This window comes from Arvicola amphibius, chromosome 11 (genome assembly GCF_903992535.2).
Source record: "Arvicola amphibius chromosome 11, mArvAmp1.2, whole genome shotgun sequence".
NCBI classification, from domain to species: domain Eukaryota; kingdom Metazoa; phylum Chordata; class Mammalia; order Rodentia; family Cricetidae; genus Arvicola; species Arvicola amphibius.
Window position 1 is genome coordinate 68,091,123 of NC_052057.2, and position 12,959 is coordinate 68,104,081.

Consider the following 12,959-nt stretch of genomic DNA (forward strand, 5'->3'; position numbering starts at 1 on the left):
ATGCCAATTCTTTCAACAGTGAAGATGCTCTGAATACATTAGGTTGAGCTACAGATTACTACAGAGCTGAAATTTTCATGTTGTCTAAAGTAAAACTCAAATATGAGCTTCCTTAGATTCAGTACACACATTAAAAATAATTAATGACAACTGCAATCAAGACCATCTTTAAAGACTTATGAGACACTTGTAGTTTTACAATATCATAAAGTTGACATTGTTCCTGTCCTCTTTTGAAAAACCACCCAAAACAAAGGAAAGAGGTAACAAAAATCAAACTACATCACTGATGAAATCAGAACACGTGTATCAGTTTCCAAATGTAGACTATGAGGATGAACTGACAAATGGGCACAAGGGGCTGCTGAAAAGAGGTGCTTAAGGCTACAGATGTCAGAGGTCCTGCAACACAGACAGGACATCCAGGAGACAAACACCAGTAACTCCTGATTAAGAACAAGATAACTGGATTAGGAATGGTTCTGGGATGGTTGCTTGTCAACTTGGCATAACACAGAATTGCCTGGAAAGGGAGGCCCAGGAGACTGTCTGGATGAGGTTGGTCTTTGGGTATGCCTGTGAGGGATTTTTCTCAGTTGTGTTAATGCATTGCCCTGAATATAGGTGGCACTATTTCAAGGACATTTGCTTGACTGTGTTCATAGCAGCATTCATAATAGCCAGAACCTAGAAGCAATCTAGATGCTCCTCAGCCAAAGAATGGATAAGGAAAATTGTAGTGATGAGTCGAGCAGGCCTGCTTTTCATCCCGCCCAGATCCCTTTATACCTGAAATAACAACACACAAATTGTATTCATTTAAACACTGCCTGGCCCATTAGTTTCAGCCTCTTATTAGCTAATTCTCACATCTTGATTAATCCATATTTAGTAATCTGTTACTGGGAAGATTCTAGCCTGCATCCATCTCGGAGAGGAGAGTCATGGCGACTGCTCAGAGAGGAGAGGCATGACGATTGCCAGAGGCATCTGCCTCACTCACAGCATCCTGTTCTGTCTACTCCACCCACTTATGTTCTGACCTATCAGGCCAAGCAGTTTCTTTATTAATTAACCAATGAAATCATCAGATAGATAGAAGACACATCTACATCAGAAAATGTGGTACTACTCAGCAGTAAAAAATGATACATGAAATTTTCAGGCAAATAGATGGAACTAGAAAAAAAACATATTGAGTGTTGCAACCCAGACCCAGAAAGAGAAATATAATATGTACTCACTCATAAGCAGATATTAGACATAAAGCAAAGGATAACCAGCCTACAATTCACAATCCCAGAGAACCTAGACAACAAAGAGAACCCTAGGAGAGACATACATGGAACCACCTAGGAAAAAGAAAAAGACAAGATCTCTTGAGTAAATTGGGATCTTAGGGGGCAGGGAGGAGGGTGGAAGGGAAAAGGAGAGGAAGGAAGGAAAGTGAGAAAAATGTATAATTCGATAAAAACAATAAAAATAGAATAGAAGTCTACCAGAGTCTGCTCTCAGAGCCCTCCTTGTAGCCACTACCGCTGTCAATTACAATCAGTCTAACTCCATGTGTGATATCAAGGATGGTCAGGTTGTTGGTATTGGACAGCAGTTGCAGATACACTGTACACTGTACAAGCCTTGCAGGCGGTAAAGCAAACTCTTGGTGACTTTGGTACCATCCATGAATGCTTTTCATAAAGTTTAAAACTGGGTCGAAGACAATGGAGATCTTCGATGCCATTGGTCACTATGTGACCAGCGTTGTCATGCCCTGGTGAAGTGGAAAGCTCTTTTCTTTTTTTTTTTTTTTTTCTCATGGTTTATTTTTTTTATATTTAAAAATTTCCATCTCCTTCCCTCCTCCTCCCCTCTCCCTCCCCTCCTCCTCCCCCTTCCCTCCCCTCCTTCTCCCCCTTCCCTCCCCTCCCCTCCACCCATACCTCCCCTCCCTCCCTCTCAAGGCCAAGGAGCCATCAGGGTTCCCCACTCTATGCTAAGTCCAAGGTCCTCCCAACTCCCCCCAGGTCCAGGAAGGTGATCGACCAAGCTGAGAAGGCTCCCACAGAGCCCGTCCATGCAGAAGAATCAGAGCCCAGAGCCATTGTCCTTTGCTTCTCAGTCAGCCCCCGCTGTTGGCCACATTCAGAGAGACGGGTTTGGTCACATGATCCATCAGTCCCATTCCAACTGGAGTTGGTGATCTCCCATTAGTTCTGTCCCACCATCTCCATGAGAGAACGCACCCCTCTCGTTCCTGACTTTCTCCCTCATGTTCTCGCTCCTTCTGCTCCTCATCAGGACCTTGGGAGCTCAGTCCAGTGCTCCAATGTGGGGCTCAGTCACCTTCCCCATCTGTTGCCAGATGGAGGTTCCCTCATGGTCCTGACTTTCTTTCTCATGTTCTCTCTCCTTCTGCTCCTCATCAGGACCTTGGGAGCTCAGTCCGGTGCTCCAATGTGGGGCTCTGTCATTTTCTTCATCTATCGTCAGGTGGAGGTTCTATGGTGATATGCAAGAAATTCATCAGTATGGCTATAGGAACTGGCCTTTTCAGGCTCCCTCTCCTCAGCTGCCCAAGGAACTAACTGGGGGCGTCTCCCTGGAAACCTGGGAACCCCTCTAGGGTCAAGTCTCTTGACAACCCTCAGGTAGCTCCTTAAATTAAGATATATGCTTCCCTGCTCCCATATCCACCCTTCCTATATCCCAAGCACCCCATTCCTCCGAGCTCCCCCCGTTCTCTCCTTCACACTTTTCTCTCCCCATCTTCCCTTGGCCCAGTCTTGCCCAACCCTCAAGTTCCCAATTTTGCCTGGCGATCGTGTCTACTTCCAATATCCAGGAGGATTACTATATCTTTTTTTGGGAGTTCACCTTCTTATTATCTTCTCAAGGATCCCAAATTTATAGGCTCGATGTCCTTTAATTATGGCTAGAAACCGAATATGAGTGAGTACATCCCATGTTCATCTTTTTGGGTCTGGGTTACCTCACTCAGAATAGTGTTTTCTATTTCCATCCATTTGCCTGCAAAATTCAAGATGTCATTGTTTTTTACCGCTGAGTAGTATTCTAGCATGTATATATTCTACAGTTTCTTCATCCATTCTTCCACTGGAGGGCATCTAGGTTGTTTCCAGGATCTGGCTATTACAAATAATGCTGCTATGAACATAGATGAGCATATGCTTTTGTTGTATGATTGGGCATCTCTTGGGTAGATTCCCAATAGTGGAATTGCTGGGTCCTGGGGTAGGTTGATCCCAAATTTCCTGAGAAACCGCCACACTGCTTTCCAAAGTGGTTGCACAAGTTTGCATTCCCACCAGCAATGGATGAGTGTACCCCTTACCCCACAACCTCTCCAGCAAAGGTTATTATTGGTGTTTTGGATTTTAGCCAATCTGACAGGTGTAAGATGATATCTCAAAGTTGTTTTGATTTGCATTTCCCTGATAGCTAGGGAGGTTGAGCATGACCTTAAGTGTCTTTTGGCCATTCGAACTTCTTCTGTTGAGAATTCTCTGTTCAGTTCAGCGCCCCATTTTTTAATTGGGTTAATTGGCATTTTGCCGTCTAGTCTCTTGAGTTCCTTATATATTTTAGAGATCAGACCTTTGTCAGTTGCAGGGTTGGTGAAGATCTTTTCCCAGTCAGTAGGCTGCCTTTGTGTCTTAGTGACAATGTCCTTTGCTTTACAGAAGCTGCTCAACTTCAGGAGGTCCCATTTATTCAATGTTGCCCTTAAAGTCTGTGCAGCTGGGGTTATGTGTAGGAAACGGTTCCCTGTGCCCATTTGTTGTAGAGTACTTCCCACTTTCTCCTCTATCAAGCTCAATGTGTTCAAATTAATATTGAGGTCTTTAATCCATTTGGACTTGAGTTTTGTGCATGGTGATAGATATGGATCTACTTTCATTCTTCTACAGGTTGACATCCAGTTATGCCAGCACCATTTGTTGAAGATGCCCTCTTTCTTCCATTGTGTACTTTTGGCTCCTTTATCAAAAATCAGGTGTTCATAGGTTTGTGGTTTAAGATCCGGGTCTTCTATACGATTCCATTGGTCAACTTCTCTGTTTTTATGCCAATACCAAGCTGTTTTCAATACTGTAGCTTTGTAATAGAGTTTGAAGTCAGGGATGGTAATGCCTCCAGAAGTACCTTTATTGTATAAGATTTTTTTGGCTATCCTGGGTTTCTTGTTTTTCCATATAAAGTTGATTATTGTCCTCTCAATCTCTGTGAAGAATTTTAATGGGGCCTTGATTGGGATTGCATTGAATCTATAGATTGCTTTTGGTAGAATTGCCATTTTTACTTTGTTGATCCTCCCAATCCACGAGCAGGGGAGATCCTTCCATTTTCTGGTATCCTCTTCAATTTCTTTCTTCAAAGACTTAAAGTTCTTGTCAAATAAATCCTTCACTTCCTTGGTTAGAGATACTCCCAGATATCTTATGCTATTTGTGGCTATGGTGAAAGGTGATACTTCTCTGATTTCCCTCTCTGCTTCCTTATCTTTTGTGTATAAAAGGGCGACTGATTTTTTGGAGTTGATCTTGTAACCTGCCACATTACTGAAGGAGTTTATCAGCTGTAGGAGTTCTTTGGTGGAGTTTTTGGGGTCGCTTATGTATACTATCATCTCATCTGCAAATAATGAAAGTTTAACTTCTTCCTTTCCAAATTGAATCCCCTTGATTCCCTTATGTTGTCTTATTGCTATTGCTAGAACTTCAAGCACTATATTGAAGAGATAAGGAGAGAGTGGACAGCCTTGTCGTGTTCCTGAATTTAGTGGGATAGCCTTGAGTTTCTCTCCGTTTAATTTGATGTTAGCTGTCGGCTTGCTGTAAATAGCTTTTATTATATTTAGGAATGACCCTTGTATCCCTAATCTCTCCAAGACCTTTATCATAAAAGGGTGCTGAATTTTGTCAAATGCTTTTTCAGCATCTAATGAGATGACCATATGGTTTTTTTCCTTCAGTTTATTTATATGATGGATTACATTGATAGATTTTCGTATGTTGAACCAGCCCTGCATCTCTGGGATGAAGCCTACTTGATCGTAATGGATAATTTTTCTAATGTGTTCTTGGATTCGGTTTGCCAGTATTTTATTGAGAATTTTTGCATCAATGTTCATGAGTGAGATTGGCCTGTAATTCTCTTTCTTGGTTGAGTCTTTGTGTGGTTTAGGTATCAGGGTTACTGTAGCTTCATAGAAGGAATTTGGCAGTGACTCTTGTGTTTCTATATTATGAAATACCTTAAGGAGTATAGGTATTAGGTCTTCTTGGAAGTTCTGGTAGAATTCCGCATTGAAACCACCTGGTCCTGGGCTCTTTTTGGTAGGGAGGTTTCTGATAACAGTTTCTAATTCTTCGCGACTAACAGGACGATTTAGAGCATTTACCTGGTCCTGGTTTAACTTTGGTATATGGTATTTATCTAAAAAACTGTCCATTTCTTTTACATTTTCCAATTTTGTGGCATACAGGCTTTTGTAGTAAGATCTAATGATTCTCTGAATTTCCTCTGTGTCTGTGGTTATGTCCCCCTTTTCATTTCTGATCTTATTAATTTGCGTGTTCTCCCTCTGCCGTTTGATTAGTTTGGCTAAGGGTTTGTCAATCTTGTTGATTTTCTCCAAGAACCAACTTCTTGTTTCATTGATTCTTTGGATTGTTTTCTGTGTTTCTATTTTGTTGATTTCTGCCCTCAATTTGATTATTTCCAGTCTTCTACTTCTCCTAGGTGAGTCTGCTTCTTTTTTTTCCAGAGCTTTCAGGTGTGCTGTTAAGTCACCAATGAGTGCTTTCTCCGTTTTATTTAAGTGGGCACTTAGTGCTATGAACTTTCCTCTTAGCACTGCTTTCATTGTGTCCCATAGGTTTGAGTATGTTGTGTCTTTGTTTTCATTAAATTCAAGAAAGACTTTAATTTCTTTCTTTATTTCTTCCTTGACCCAGGTGTGGGTCAGTAGTTGACTGTTCAGTTTCCATGAGTTTGTGGGCTTTCTGGGGGTAGCATTGTTGTTGAATTCTAATTTTAATCCATGGTGATCCGATAAGACACAGGTGGTTACTAATATTTTTTTGTAACTGTGGAAGTTTGCTTTGTTACCAAGTATATGGTCAATTTTCGAAAAGGTTCCATGAGCCGCAGAGAAGAAGGTATATTCTTTCCTATTTGGGTGGAATGTTCTATAGATGTCTGTTAAGTCCATTTGGTTCATTACCTCCATTAAGTCTTTCAATTCTCTGTTAGGTTTCTGTCTGATTGACCTGTCCATTGGTGAGAGAGGAGTGTTGAAGTCTCCAACTATTAGTGTGTGTGGTTTGATGGCTGCCTTGAGTTCTAGAAGTGTTTCTTTTACATAAGTGGGAGCTTTTATATTAGGGGCATAGATATTCAGGATTGAGACTTCATTCTGAAGGATTTTTCCTGTTATGAGTATAAAGTGTCCCTTTCCATCTCTTCTGATTGATTTTAGTTTGAAGTCAACTTTGTTGGAAATTAGTATGGCCACACCCGCTTGTTTCTTAGGGCCATTTGCTTGATAAACCTTTTCCCAACCCTTTACTCTGAGTAGGTGTCTGTCTTTGTGGTTGAGGTGTGTTTCTTGTAAACAGCAAAATGTTGGATTCTGTTTTCGTATCCAGTCTCTTAGCCTGTGCCTTTTTATAGGTGAATTGAGTCCATTGATATTAAGTGATATTAATGACCAGTGGTTGTTAACTTCAGTCATTTTTAGTAGTAGAGTTTGTGTGTTTCCCTTCTTCTAGTTGTGCTGGTGAAGGGTCGCTAGATGCCTGAGTTATTGTGGGCATTGTTGGACTCCTTGGTTTGTGATTTTCCTTCTATTACTTTCTGCAAGGCTGGATTTGTGGCTGCGTATTGTTTAAATCTGTTTTTGTCCTGGAATATCTTGTTTTCTCCATCAATGGTGAATGCAAGCTTTGCTGGGTATAATAGTCTAGGCTTGCATCCATGTTCCCTTAGTGTCTGTAGCACATCTATCCAAGCTCTTCTGGCTTTCATGGTTTCCATTGAGAAATCAGGTGTAATTCTGATAGGTTTCCCTTTATATGTTACTTGACCTTTTTCCTTTGCAGCTCTTAATATCTGTTCTTTATTCTGTATGTTTTGTGTTTTGATTATTATATGGCGTGGGGATGCTTTCTTTTGATCCAGTCTATTTGGTGTTCTGTAGGCTTCTTGTACCTTCATAGGAACATCCTTCTTTAGGTTGGGGAAGTTTTCTTCTATAATTTTGTTGAATATGTTTTCTGGACCTTTGAGTTGTAATTCTTCTCCTTCTTCTACCCCAATTATTCTTAGGTTTGGTCTTTTCATGGTGTCCCAGATTTCCTGAATGTTTTGTGTTAAGAATTTGTTAGATTTGTTTAGTTCTTTAATCTGTGAGTTTATTTCCTCTATAGTATCTTCAGAGTCCGAGATTCTTTCTTCCATCTCTTGTATTAGGTTGGAAATACTTGTCTCTGAAGTTTCTGTTCATTTACTCAGAGTTTCCATTTCCAGTCGTCCCTCAGATTGTGTTTTCTTCAATACCTCCATTTCATTTATCAGGTCTTTTACTGTTTCCCTTACCTGTTTGATTGCTTTTTCTTGTTTTTCTTGATTTTCTTGGGTATCTTTGAGAGATTTATTTCGTCTACCTTTTTGTTTGTCATCTCCATTTCTTTATGGCAGTTTTTTACCTCCTGTTTAAGGTCCTCTATTATTTTCATAAAGTACTGTTTAAGGTCGGTTTCTTCTATATCTTCTGGGGTAGGGTGTTCAATTCTTGTTGTTTCGGGATGTCTGGCTTGTGGTGATGTCATGTTGCCTTTCATGTTGTTGGAGGAGCTCCTGCATTGGCGCCTGCCCATCTCTTCCTTCAAAAGGAGCCCGGAGGCGTTTGGTGTCCTAGACCAATCTTTGCTGTGACTGAAACTGGTTGGATCTCCCCAGTGCCAGAGGAGGACCTATTCCTTGCGTCACAATCTGAAGAAGCCCACACTCCCTTGCAGGAATCCTCAGACCTGCCTGGAGGCCAGAGTCTGACTCCTCTGGGTGGATGGCCTTAGAACAGGAGCAGGACACCTGAGAACACTAGGGCAAGCTTGGGAGACACACAGGGAAGGGAGAAACCGACACAAGCCTGCAGAAGGAAGTGGGGGTAGGGGTCTGTGCTCTCTTCCAGGGCAGGTTGCCCCAGGGTCTGCATTCACTCACCAGTTCAGATGAAATGTCAGGGCACAGGATCAGGGATTCCAGGCAGCCCAGGGTCGCAGCCCAAACAAAAGGGCCAAGGTGGGGGCAGGGCGGGATGGAATACCACACAGCGAACCTGGCAGCAAAATCTGAAGAAGCCCGCACTCCCTTGCAGGAATCCTCAGACCTGCCTGGAGGCCAGAGTCTGACTCCTCCGGGTGGATGGCCTTAGAACAGGAGCAGGACACCTGAGAACACTAGGGAAAGCCTGGAAAGCTCTTTTCAAGGAAGCCTGTGAGTTGCTCTCTGAGCAGAGGAGAAGGAGTGAGTCAATAAGCTGAGAGACATTTCTACCAGTTCCGATGCCTTCTTTCCTTTTACGAACAATGCAGCCAAAGCTAAGAGGAGCGGTGTGGCCTGCATGTCACTCCATGTGGATCTGTTCCTGCAAAGGCTATGGCTGAGGCATGGCATGCCGGGGTTCTCTTGGCTCACATGGATCTTTGATTCTCTCACCACTGATTGCAGTCTACATCATTTCCTGTTTGCTTATGTGCAGTGGATAATCATGTGTGAGATTTAAAAAACACCTCTTTAAAAATGAATCATAATAATTTTATCTTAATAATTGGGTCTGTGCCCTAAGAGACACATACATGGATCTAATCTACATAGGAAGTAGAAAAAGACAAGATCTCCTGAGTAAATTGGGAGCATGGGAGAGAGCTGAAGGGGAAGGGAAAAGAAGGGAGGGGAGCAGAGAAAAATGTTTAGCTCAAAAAAAAATTCAATAAAAAACATAATAAAAACAACCCAGAATAATTAGGGTGAAGAATAAAAGAGCCTCTGCATTTGAAAAAATTAATTGGGCCTATAGTTTTAGTTTTTTAAAAGAGGAGTCTACCACAATCATGGCAGAACTATATGGTAGCAGCCAAGAGCTTATATCTTGAACCATAAACAGGAAACAGAAAGAGAGCCCTGAAATGTGATGTATGGGTTTTTTTCCAATGTTTTTATTTAAAAATTTATTTTTCATTTTAAATACCAACACCAGTTTCTCCTCCCTTCCCTTTTCCCACCCCCCATCTTCACCTCTTCTCATCCCTCATCCACTCCTCAGAGGGGGTAGAGCCTTCTTTGGGGAGTCAAAAAGGTCTGGGATACCAACTTGAGGCAGGACCAAGCCTCTCCCCACCACATCAAGGCTGAGCAAGGTATGCCACCATAAGGAATGGGCTCCAAAAAGCTTGTTCATGCACCTAGTGCAACTGCCAGGGCCCCCACAACAGATCAATCCACATATTATCAGCCACGTTAAGAGGGTCTAGTTCAGTTCCACACAGGTTCCCCAGCTGTCAGTCCATAGTCCCTGAGCTCCCACTAGCTCAAGTCAGCTGTCTCTGTGGTTTTCCCCATCATGATCTTGACCCCCCCATCATATGATCCCTCCTCCTTCTCTTCAGCTGAACTCCAGGAGCTCAGCCCAGTGCTTGGCTGTGGGCCACTGCATCTGCCTCCATCAATTACTGGATGTAGGATCTATGATGACAATTAAGGTAGTCACTAATCTGAATAAAAGGGAAAGCCCTTTCAGGCACCCTCTCCATTATAGATAAGAGTCTTAGCTGGGGTCATCCTTGTGGATTCCTGAGAATTTCTCTAGCACAAGGTTTCTCCCTAACCCCATAATGGCTCCCTCTACCAAGTTATCTTTTTCATTGCTCTCCCCCTCCATTCCTTCCCCAATTCCATCTTCTTGATTTCCATCCCCTCATCTCCTCCTTTCTGCCCCCTCCCAGTTTACCCAGGAGATCTTAACTTTCCTACCTGGGGTCCTCCATGTGTGTTCCTCTTAGGGTCCTCCTTTTTACCTAGCTCCTCTGAGACAGTGAATTGGAGCTTGGTTATGCTTTGCTTTACATCTAAGATCCACTTATGAGTGAATGCAAGCCGTGTTTGTTTTTCTGGACCTGGGTTACCTCACTCAGAATGGTTTTTTTCTAGTTACACCCATTTGCCTGCAGATTTCACGATGTCATTGTTTTTTATCACTGAATTGTATTCCATTGTGTAAATGAACCACATTTTCTTTAGCCATTTTTTAGTTAACGGATATCTAGGTTGATTCCAGGTTTTAACTATTACAAATAATGCTGCTATGAACATAGTCAAGTAAATGTCCTTGTAGTATGATTGTATCCTTTGGGTATATGCCCAAGAGTGGTATTGCTGGGTATTGAAGTAGATTGATTCATAATTTTCTGAGAAACAACCATACTGATTTCCAAAGCAACTGTACAAGTTTGCACTCCCACTAGCAATGGAGGAGTGTTCCCCTACTCCATATCCACATCTCCAACATGAGCTGTCATCAATGTTTTTTATCTTGGTCACTCTGATTGGTATAAGATCGTATCTCAGAGTTGTTTTGATTTGGATTTCCCTGATGGCTAAGGATGTTAAGCAATTTCTTAAATGTAATTCTGCCATTTGAGTTTCTTCTGTTGAGAATTCTGTTTATATCTGTACCTCATTTTTTAATTCAATCATTTGGTATTTTGTAGCCTAGTTTCTAGTTCTGAGATAAGTCTTGTGTTAGATGTGGGCTGGTAGAGATCTTTTCCCATTCTGTAGGCTGACATTCTATCTCATTGGCCATATCCTTTGCCTTACAGAAGCTTTTTGGTTTCAGGAGGTTCCATTTATTGATTGCTGTTCTCAGAGTCTGTGTTACTGGTGTTATATTTAGGAAGTGGTCTTCTGTGCCAATGTGTTCAAGGCTGCTTCCCACTTTCTCTTCTGGTAGGTTTGTGTAACTGGATTTATGCTGAGGTCTTTGATTCACTTGGACTTGAGTTTTGTGCATGGTGGTAGATATGGATCTATTTGAATTCTTCTACATGCTGACATCCTGTTATGCAAGTCATACATGGTTTTTAAACTTCAGGCCTTTCCTGAGTGACATACTTACTCCACAAAGTCACACCTCTGCAAAACAGTGCCACCAACTTGGGGGCAAGACTATGGGGCATCTCATTCAAGCCACACAATGTGTATCCTTGAGTTGAAAATGGACATAAATAATTCCTAGGATGTCTAAATAACAGATCTCTACACAACCAAAAAAAGAATGAGGTAGTTCTGCTTATATTAACATAGAGCCATCTTTAAATCAATCAAAATAGCCAAAATTGTTCTCCAGTAACAAACAGTTCCATCAAACAGTATCTCACCAATAAAACTTTATTTTTAAGTATGCATGTATTCATGGAACAGAATACACCCACATCATATCATCCTCATGCAGGGGCCTGGGCTCATTCAGAGCTTCAACTAGAAAAAGGAACTGAGACTTTAGTCAAGGTGCTTAAATCCTTCAACCCAGAAATGGAACAAGCTGTTTCTTACCATATTTTGTTAGTTGAAGGAACTCATATGGTCACAGATCTACAAAGGGTTAGAAGTCCTACTGCCCTAACCAAAAGGAAATGTAGAGGTGTTAGTTGGACTTAATAATGATTAACATCATCTTTAAGGTGGTGGTGGTACAGGCCTCTAATACCAGCAGTTGGGAGGCAGAGGCAGTCAGATCTCTGTGAGTTTGAGGCCAGCCTGGTCTACAGAGCACTCTACAGGACAACCAGGACTTATTCACAGAGAAACCCTGTCTCAAACAACAACAACATCAAAAAAAAATCATCTCTAAGGAGTCTATGAAGTCGGCCGAAAGAGCCTAGCTTGGTCTTCATAATAAAAACATATTATAGGACTGGGGAGATGGCTCTGTAGTTGAGAACACTTGTTGATCTTCCAGAGGACCTAGATTTGGTTCCCAGCACTCACACTGAGCAGATCACAACTATCTATAACTTCAGTACCTAGGAATCCAATGTCTTCTTCTGGCATCTCCAGACACCTGTACATGTACATTCATACACACAACAAGCACATTATTAAAGTATGCATATTACATATACTTTTTACATTCTTGACGTACACTGAATAGCTCTAGAAAAATGGATTAGTGATAATTCCAAATAAGCTTAGAGGAGATTAAAAGGTTATTTTTCATTGATTAGACATTTTATATTAAATGCATATATAATCATTTCAAATATATTGAAATCAAAAATAAAAGATATATATTTTTAAAAAGGATATATCAGAAAATACAATACAAAGACTGTCTCAATTTGCCTGTTCGTAAATGAAATTCTATAAGAGTTCCCTACAAGGAATGTACATTAGCCTGGAAGACTCTTTTTCTATCTCCTTATTTTATAAAAGTTTACTATGGCTTCTGACATTTCCAGTTAGGAGACAGTTTTAAACTCAGAGACAAAGAAAATTGTTTTGACTAATGACTATGAAAAAGACAACCAGGTCACCACATAACCAATCTGCTCACTCTCAACCCAAATAGAGAAAGGCTTAGGTTTAAATGACAGATAGACAGATAATTTGTACATGATCAAATTTGTGTACTACCAAAGAAACCCCAGCTACTTTCAAAAAAGCAGTGGAGACTACGTCATGGGTTCAGGGATGTTCTTTCTTATATAAACTGCATGTCTAGTAAATTTCCCCAGCCCAGGATCATTTTTAATGTAAATGTCATCTTGTTACAGAACGCCTTGCCCTTTCAATGTTCCTTTAATCGCTAATTAGCCATGTCACATTAATAGTAATTTCTAGGCTCTCTATCTTTCCATAGTTACTGATAGTCTTGA